Source organism: Perognathus longimembris, chromosome 1 (assembly GCF_023159225.1).
Source record: "Perognathus longimembris pacificus isolate PPM17 chromosome 1, ASM2315922v1, whole genome shotgun sequence".
Taxonomy (NCBI): Eukaryota; Metazoa; Chordata; class Mammalia; order Rodentia; family Heteromyidae; genus Perognathus; species Perognathus longimembris.
In genome coordinates, this window is record NC_063161.1 from 155016601 (window position 1) to 155024235 (window position 7635).

The following is a 7635-nucleotide window of genomic DNA, read 5'->3' on the forward strand; positions in this document are numbered from 1 at the left end:
GAGATGAAAATGTCTGTGCTGTGTGGGATAAGCAACTGGCGTGGGCAGCGGTGACAGGGGCTAAGCTTCTCTTCCATACGGTAGCAAGTGTGACACCCTGGCACACAGCAAGGCTCAAAGAACAGCAGCACCTTGGCATTTCTTTCCTTGCCTATCCTGGTGTTGTCTCCATAGTCTTTCTTTTCCTGAACTGCCCTCTCTCCCAGCCTCCCTCTCGCAGAGCCTCTTTCCCTTTTTTTGATACTTTTAAAATTCCACGCTTAGCCAGCTCAATCTCCCAGCTTCAACTAATTCCACTGGATAAGGGAATTTTGGGGACCCCAGGCCCCAAGTTACCATCCAAAACAAGGAAGGAAGCTGCAGGAAACCTGTGGGTTGGCCTGCGGACCCAGGTGAGAAGGTCCTGACTCCCTGGCAGGGACAGGTGAGTGAGTCCCGGGGACAGGGGACAGGTGAGTGAGTCCCAGGTCAGAGGACAGGTGAGTGAGTGCAGGGGGGGGGCAGGTGAGTGATTCTAGGGGGAAGGGGAACAGGTGAGTGAGTCCTGGGCAGGGGACAGGTGAGTGAGTTGGGTGGGGTGGGCAGGGGACAGGTGAGTCCCGGGGCAGGGGACAGGTGAGGGAGTCAAGGAAGTCTACCAGGGAACTCAGGAGCCATGAGCAGCACCCAGGCCGCTGGTCCCTGACGGGAGGTTTCTGCATTCCGGCCCAGCAAGGGCATTCCCTGGATGAGCAGAGCCAGCAGACCGAAGTTGGAGGAGTTTGGCTCCTCTGGGTCTCCCAGCCTGCTGCCAAGTCTTTCTACCGCTGGGGTCCACCCTCTGGGGCAGACTCTGGGGACACTACTCCCCAGCTTCTCAGGCCTTTGCGAGTCTGTGGCTGCCACTGTCGGGGCCCTGTGGACATCACCCTCCCCGGCTCCCCTTCCAGGAGTCCCTAAGCCTTCTGCCTCTCAGCCTCTCCACGCCCTCCCCACACCACTGCCTTCCCAGTGCTCCTGGGCTCATCAGAGCCATCGTCCTGCCCCTGTGAGGACATGCGGGTCACTGAATTGACGCTGCCTTTTGTGTTTTCCATCTGGATGTTCAGCATGGAGCCCCTTGTGCCTTTCTGGGCTGCCCCTCCCAGCAGAGGACTTAGCTGACTGCCCCTGCACCCCACCACCTCCTCAATCCTGCTCAGACTCTCCGGGCCATTACTCGGCTGCCCTCGCCCTTCAAGGACAAGGGACAGCTGCTGTACCCGGGGCCTGTTCTTGCTACTCGAGCTGGTCACAGCTAAGCTGCCTGTCCTATCTCCCTGCTCCTTTGTAGAGACCTCAATGGAGCCTCTTGCCATGCCTCTGCCTCCTCCTTTAGCTGGTATTGTGAACGTCACAGACTGGCTTACGTCTAATGGTGATTGTGTCCTGATTTCTTGACCCCACCCTACCTGAATAATAACATAGTCTGCAGATTCATTAATAACAATGATGGTCAGGATAGGATCAGGTCTGCGTTGGTAACACACCAGCCTCCATGAAGTGATTTGAGTGATCCAGGCCGCAGGAGGCTCTGCCCCTTCCTGATACTTGACAGAGGGTAAGGAAAGTTCTAGAAGGCCTGAGAGCAATATCTAAATTCTTGGGTGTAGGAAGTGGCCCACGTCACTTATACTCACAGTTGGGTGGGGCCCTGCCATGTGCTGGAGGGAAGGGAGGGGGTGGCTGCAGCAAGAATAATGCCTTTGTAGAAGCAAGCCTGTGTTTTGTTTTCTGCCCTCTAAGTAGACGGGCTCAAGGAGTCCTTTATCTGGACTATGAGAGAGAGAGAGAGAGAGAGAGAGAGAGAGAGAGAAGCAACTCGCAACTCTAATCCCAACCGGGCAGACACAAATAGCGACTTTTAATTATATAATCTGCTTTTGATGAATTTATTTCTGACAGTTTTATAGGTTGACGAGAGAGTACATTTTAGATGCAAAAAACCCCATTATTCATTCCAGGCTCTTTGAGCATAAAAATTGTCAAATGATTTTAATACAGTTTTAAGTTTTATGTTTATTGTCAAGGAAAAAAAAAGTCCACAGCAATTACTGAGTCACATGCCCCTTAAATCTTTATGTTTCTGACAGCAAGAACAATAAAATATGTTTTTGCCCAAACCTTTTACCGCTCAGATTGACGTGGCTCCGGCGACAGCTGCTTTTCTTCTATCCAAGCTCCATTTATGAGAAAGCCAACTTAGAGTCACTTCCTCTGTGGGGGGGCGGGGAGGGGGGTCCCCACCACTCTGTAGAACAGATGCTCCTTAGTAGGAAAGTCCAGACTCCCAAGATCTGGGAGCAGAGGTGGAAGTAGGGTGTAAACGCAGATGAGACAAATCCAAGCTTTTACACTGTCTTTGGGGTGCCTTGCTGACCTGCAGGGGACACAGCAAGCACCCCTCACCTGGTGTGAGCCATGGACCATGGGTGTCCTCCAAGTATCAGACCACTGAGCAGGCCACTCATCAGTTGTGTGACTCTTCTGAGCACAGAGTCTGCCATCTTGATTTGGCTTCCTCTATGAGCAGAACCTGGTGTGGCCACCCCTTCATTCTCCTGTGCTGCACCTCAGCTTGGTGACACATGACAGCTTGATTGCAGAATCCAGCAACTCGTTAGGCCCCTAAAGCAAAGCATTGGCAGCTGGTGTTTTCCTCGGGACCATGGATGGACAGAGGAGGTTATGGAACCACCTGGTCATCACCAACCTCTCCTCCCTTGTTCCTCTGCTGGAGGACCCATGGCCCCAGTGGCCAGCCCAGTCTCCCTCAGCCTCAGTCCACCATTACAACAAGATTTCCAGCTCTTTGAGCTACAGAGCAATTCAGCTCTGCCCCATTTTCTGTCTCCAACTCAGTGTTTCCCACACTCAATGTGTGTTTCTTGGTCACAGGACCAGCCTCTTCAGGAGCACGACCGAGTCTTTGGAATGTCCCTGTCACTCCACATTGCTTGTCCAGGTGGCTCTGCTCAGCGTAATCTCCTAAAGAGATCTGCCAGATGCTTGGGTGGAGTTTTGCGAGATGGGTGGGCTTCCAAGATCATAGAGATATTTGTGAAGAATTGCCCTCTGTGTTAAGCTTGTGTGATATGGGGTGCTGACATCAGAGCTTGGCCCGAGGCAAGAAAGCAGGGCTCAGGCGTGCAAAGGGGTGCTGAAATCCTGGGACTAAAGGCTATGGCTGGCCTGAAACCCATATCCCCTAAGTTCTGGGAGGAGGGAGGAGCCCTCCTTGGGGGCCAGAGGAAGGTGATCTTGCAGAGTCCCATCTGGGCAGATCTTGATGGGTAGCAGCCCCACAATGAGCAGGAATATGGCTCAAGGGCTGTGGCTTGAGCCCAGTGTTTCTCTGCCTGGGAAGCTGTAATGTGAGCCATCTGGCTAACTCCTCCTCAGCCGGACTTTCCTCAGGAAAGTTCCTGAATGCCTCCATCTTCATGAGACCAAGTGCTGCCATGGCTTCCTTGTGCTTCTTAGTGACGTTTGCTATAGTGTTCCTAGGATTCGTAATGTATTGGCTTTCAATGCTTTTCTTTTCCTCTTCACCCTACAAACTCTATAGGACCAAGGTCATGGTCTTTTTTTTTTTTAAACCACTCCATTCAAAACACTGTGTAGTGTCCAGCAGAGAGAAAATCAAATTATCAAATTTTGAATGGACAGATAGAGGGGTGAATGAATGGATGGAAGAGTAAATGGATGGATAGATGGGTAGATTGGTGGATAAATGGATGAATGGATGGATGAATGTATGTATGTGTGGATGTATGGTAGATGGATGAATGAATAGATGGATGAATAGATGGATGAGCAGATGGATAGATGGGTGAGTGAATGTATGGGTGAATGGGCGTGACAGACTTCACTTCTTTTTTCTTTTTTTTTTTTTTTTTTGGCCAGTCCTGGGCCTTGGACTCAGGGCCTGAGCACTGTCCCTGGCTTCTTCCCGCTCAAGGCTAGCACTCTGCCACCTGAGCCACAGCGCCCCTTCTGGCCGTTTTCTGTATATGTGGTGCTGGGGAATCGAACCTAGGGCCTCGTGTATCCGAGGCAGGCACTCTTGCCACTAGGCTATATCCCCAGCCCCAGACTTCACTTCTTGAAGTACTTTCCCATTCTCCTCTGCAAGCAGATATGCCCATGTGACTGAGTCTGGCCCATTGAGTGTGGCCAGAGGTGAGGAAATTGTAGGGATGATCTGTACAGCCCATGAAGAGAGAGAGAGAGAGAGCCACAGATGGACCATGGTACCTGTGTCACCAAAGGCTGTGTAGACCAAGCCTGGCCTTTCCATTCCATTGGACTTTATTTATTTACCTGGTTGGGATGCCTACTTCTAGAGTTTATTTGTTACAGCAGCAAGAATAACTTAGCCTAGCTAATGGATCCCCTGTCATGGGTGCCACAGGAGAAAGCAGGTTTGATCACTCCATTGTTTTCACTGTCCTATCTAGTTGTAACTTTTGATTGCAATGGGACAGATGAATTTCTGAGAAAGAAAGAGGGGGAGGTCACATTCAAGCATCTGCCCCTCAAACGCAGCCTCTTCCAGAAGTGACCTGAGGACGAGGAGAGTCTCAGCCATAGACAACAGGGAGAAGTTTAGACTGAGCATGTGTTCAAATCTCAGCCCCACTTATGACTTTGGGTAGCTCTTGTCATTTCTGATAATCATGCTTTCTTCCTGGTGGTACGCATCCCTCCAAGATCCGGGGTTCTTATACTGAATAAGAGGGCCTGGCACCCAGGAAACACTCTGTGAGTCACAGTAATGACCCTTATTTTTTTTTTTCAATTCCCAGTGTCTCAGTTGCAGGAAACCCCGCACTAAAAGCCTTTGTCTCTCTCCACTTCCAAGCCAGACGGTCCATTTTTCTCCCAGTTTCTGTGCTCCTTGAGCGGCCCAGTGCCTATTACACAAACCCCAATGCATCTTTGAAGTTAGCAGCTAATTATGTTCCAGGAAGTTATAGATCTGGAGTTTCTCATGTGCCAGAGGCAATCGCCTGCTCCGGCCGGCTCTCATTTCGCAGAGCAGCCTTCCAAGGCCTGATGGAGGCTGTAATTGGGAGCTCCTTCCTGGCCCCAGAGGCCTGCAGGGCTCAGTCCTCTGTGCCTCAGGAATCAGGCTGTCCCTGCCCCGTCCCACCTCCCAACTTTGCAGTGCATGGTGGGGCCTGGGAGGGATGGGACAGTCCATTCCTGCCTGGATCTCAGATGTCCGCTGTCAAGGAACCCATGACAAATGTCCCTCCTCCTGATAAGGACCTAGTTGGTGCTTCACTCTTATGAGCAATTGTTTTGCCTACTGAATAACTAAATGACTCGTGTCTATTTAATGTATTCCAACCCCACTCTCCAATCCCCAATTCACTCTTCCCATCCCATCCGTTCTCTCCATCTGTCCTCATCTTTGCCTCCCCTGCAACGAGGCAAGCACCCTTCTTAGGGCTGGACTCACACATTGGCAAAGCCAGTGTCCCTACCCCCACCCTCACCTTCCCCAGCCCAGAGCTCAGAGCTTGGTTGAGGGTTGCTTGTGCGCATGTGTGCCTCTGGAAATGCACAGGCCTCCTGGGTCAGGAGTCTTCTGTCTAGCTGAGTCCCCACCACACCTCCTGGGAGGGGAGGTCCTCCCATCCAATAGCCCAACAGAGGCAGTGAACACTTCCAGCTGAGTGTGGGCTCTGTGAGGGCCATGGCCAAAGCTTTTCTGTTCTGTGTCACCTCCCAGTCCTGAGCAGGAGGCTGATACACAGTGAATGCTCAATTAAAACTGTCCCTAACCTCCAAGGTAAAAGTTAGCAGGAAATGATGACAGGTTTGTGCGCATGCAGTAGGTGTGACATAAATGTGAGGACCATTTGAATCCGATGTCGTCTGCTAGCAATGACAGGAAGTTGGCACTGGGTGAATCTGTGAAGCTCCTTCATGAGACAAAGATATATGCGCCTAAGTGGAACCAGTCCAGCCTGGGCTCAATGGACTAGCCCAAGAAGAGAGCTGCTACTGGGCATCCCTGCATAATTGCCACCCTTTCATTCATTAGGAGTCGTTTCTGCAGTATGCATAACCCAGGCTTGCTTTTACTTTTGGATCCTGTTTCAGCTACATATATCTGAGTGGTTCTTGAACCATCCAGTGTGGTTTTGTATAACTCTGCCACACACAGTTCTAAGCATAGCCACAACCTCTGCTCTCAGGCATCTGAGTAGAGATATGGAGTCTAGAAGAAAGGAGATGATAATCTTGATAATTTTGTGGGTTTTTTTGGTGGTACTCATCCATCCATTCATCATCCATCTTCCTACCCATTTACCTACTCATCCATGCATATACTACCACCCATCTATCGATCTTTTCAACCAACCATCCACCCATTTACCTCTCTACTTATCTATCTACCACATACCTATTCATCCATCTGGTCAACCACCCACCCGTCCACCCATCCATCCATCCTTCCTTCCATCCTTTCATCCCTTTCCCTATCCACTCAGCTATCCATCTACCATGCACCCGTCATTCATCTGCTCAACCAGTCACCTAGAAGTCCTGCCATTTGCCTATTCACTCAGCTATCCATCTGTCATCTACCTGCCCATCCACCTGCTCAAGCAACTCATCCATCCATACATACATCCACCCATTCATCCATCCAATAGTCATTGAGCTCCAGCCTTGTGCAAGAATGTCTGGAATGCAGTGGAACAGTGAGGAGAAATACAGCCCTGATCCCTGCTTCCATTCTAAGGCTGATGAGCTTTCCAATTAGAGGACCAACTTCTAGATAAGAGGAGTATAAGGGTGGATTCTTTTGTGGCACAGAGTTTAGTTTCCAGCTCAGTGATGTGCCAGGCCTAGATGGCCATCCAGTTCATTAATAGAATAAATGTCAGCTCTTTCCAACCAGGCTGTGGGCATACCAATGTCCTCTAGGAACTCTGACCTCTTACACAGGACTGGAACAGAAAAGGGTAGATGGCCGAGGAGGGGGATGGAGGATAGGTAGAGAGATGGGTGGATAGACTGACAGGTGAATCACATGACCAAAGCCAAAGGCTTATTCCCAGTACTGTGAAGTGGAAACTGGCATGGGGCATCCTCTTTGTCTCTGGCCAGGCGTAGGGCACCTCCACAATGCAATGTGGTGGGTTAGTCCAGAGCTGGGCCCCTGCTCTGTGGGGTCTCACTAGCTATGACCTGGATGGGTCAACAGCGCTTCCCAGAGCAGCATCCCACTGTCTCACTGAGCAGGTCTTCAGTTCCCTCTAACGATGTCTGCCCACCCCTTTCTAATGGGAAGATCGATCTCCTCGATGAAGAAGCTGGGATCAATAGAGGAGTTGATTAGCTCTGCATTCTCCCTGCCATCTGTTACCAGAGAGATGGTGTCACGGAAAGGGCACAGGCTCGGGTGGGGCAGCTGGGATGGCCCCGTCTCATCCTCTGCACACAGCAGCAAGTGGCTTCCCTCTCTGGTCCTCAGCTTTCTGACCTGGAAAATGGGACTAACTCTACTGCATCTTTTTCTCCTCGTTAATCATAATAGTAATAACAATAAAGCAACAATAATAATGCAAACAGCTCCTTCCTTTCTCATCAGATGGC